The sequence below is a fragment of the Diceros bicornis genome, chromosome 7 (assembly GCF_020826845.1).
Source record: "Diceros bicornis minor isolate mBicDic1 chromosome 7, mDicBic1.mat.cur, whole genome shotgun sequence".
Lineage (NCBI taxonomy): Eukaryota > Metazoa > Chordata > Mammalia > Perissodactyla > Rhinocerotidae > Diceros > Diceros bicornis.
Window position 1 is genome coordinate 15,160,847 of NC_080746.1, and position 2,426 is coordinate 15,163,272.

Below are 2,426 nucleotides of genomic sequence, written 5' to 3' on the forward strand. Positions count from 1 at the left end.
GAATGTGCTTCAAAGGAAAGAGTTATTTGATTTTCAAGTCATCTTTTGATTTCTCTACGATAGATTAACGATTTTCCCCCATCTTAGCTGACATGTATGCATAGGTATTTGGAAATTCTGGAAAGGCATCTATTTAACTTATGGATATATATCACTACGTGATTCATATCAAATATTTGCTAAATATTTGGTGTTTTTGGAAGTCAAAATATAGCTGCAGTTTATTCTATGCAAATGTATGCATGGATCAAGAAAAACATGCTAGATATAGTTCTTCTGTGATTTTAAATGATAACAGGATAGTAATTTAATACAAGTGATACAGTTTGTAATCCCAGGCACTCTTTCGGTCTTTTACATGTTTTCAAGTGGATTGCTCATGTTCTGAGGTTGCTATCATACAACTGATCGCACAGCAGTTTACGAGTGCATAACGACACACAAGATTTTGTGTTTCAGCAGGGAACTGCTTCAGTGAGGCCAGGTTTCTCAACACCCCTTCTTCCTCACCGAGCCCATCAGTGAAGTTCAGTGAAATGAATAACATAATTGGTGGTTGGTTCAATCACTACCAGTCTAGACTAGCCCAGACGCATCAATTAGAGGGGGCTGTCTTTTAAAGGGAGAGTGCAACCGAAACAAGCAGGGCATTATTGATACTGATCTTTAAAAGTGCAAATCCAGCTTGGCAGATAAAAAAAAAAAAATAAGGCAGGGAATTGGGGAGGGGGCCGCATTGCAGGAAGAAAAGAGAAAGAAGTGAACTGGAGCTTCGGACACAGAAGGACAGGAAGCTTGAGAGAAAAGGAGGGGATAATGAGAGAAATGCAATGCGCACCTCCTTGGAACACACAGTTACAATTCAGTTCACAGGGCACACTGGTTCACCGTATTTTTAACTAGATTCTCCCCCCCTCCCTTTTTGTATTCCTTTTTTGCCTCTGTTTCCAAAGAAGTGCCAGCTCAAAACCAATGCAGTTGGAAATTTAACAGCTCTAGGAAGCTCTAGTGAGAATAAAGCCAAGTCATACGAACCAGCCAAAACTCCTTTTGCAACATTTTTCCCCAAAAGAAAAACACAGCAGATGTTTATTTTTGAGTCTCTAATTCTACCTTTTTAAAAAATCAACTGTACTAATGAATAGTACTCATTTTAAACCCAGCACCTGGGAACTTATTTATGGGCAAGACATCTTTTGGTAAACAGCTCATAGTTTTCTGGTGAATACAGTAAAATTATGAAGAATGTAACAAAAGGCTTTGGCAATTTGGTGGGGGGTTTGGGGATGGATAAAAGACAGATGATTTAGAAAGCGTTAGGAACACATCAAGCCCCAGGGAAAGAAAATGTTTGATTGGTATTAATTAAAACACTGCTAATATATTCTAATAAAATCAAATTTAACATTCTAAACTAATCCGCTTGGTATGTCAAAGGAAAAGAAAAGTATTATCTTATTTGCATCTCTGCAATCCAAATGCATTTGCTCATTCAGCAGAATTAATTTTTATCACCAGCCTGTTTAATCTCCTCACAGATTTAGTCAAACTTATTCTTTCAAACTAAAAAGGATCAGGGTAGGGAATCCATGGAAAGTATTGGGGAGACTAGCAACTGTATTTAGTACTGGCTTTATATTTTACGATGTTCTTTTCTCTTCATTTGCTATAATGAGGTATGGAGGAAAACAGGGAGACTGCAGCAAAAATGATGAATGGTTAATTTTTCCTCTCTTTCTCTCCTACCTACCAGGTTATTTAGGAATTTCAGTTGCCAAATTATGAGTGGCATTTATCTACGTGATTGATGTTGGTCTGTTGATTAATATCTCATTTATTTCAAATTTCAGAATCTATATTATTAAAAATTCCTAGTGAAAAAACACTCTTAAGCCAGACACCAATTGCCTTTTCTCAATTATTTTCAACTGCAGTCCTCCTAAGAGAAAGTGGGAAGGTGCATGTAAAATTTTATTCACCACGAACTGAGTTCTTTGTTTCATTTTTAAGTCAAACTTTCTACAGGAAAATTTATACTTTTATGAAATGGCAAGCTTTATGCTTTTTATTGTTTAACTCTCACAATGGATAAAATTTTCCCCAAATGACATCATAGCCAAAATGTTTCTCCTCTCATTAGTCCCCCATGACTATGATATCACATGTAAATATGTGCCTAACGCAAAAAAGGAATGGGCCATCAGTATTGAGGACCACATTTGTGCATTTCAACACTGAGCCATTCTGCACACTATTTAGAAGACGTAAACTACTGACTCAACTACTGATGGTGCTGCCTTTTTGCTCCGTTGCCTTTTTCAGTTCTTCAACGTAAAAGAGCAATCGCAGTTCGGTTTCACATGTATTGTTCTATAATCCAGGCAATAAATGCTAATTAGTAATGCTCAAGGATCCGACCATTCAGA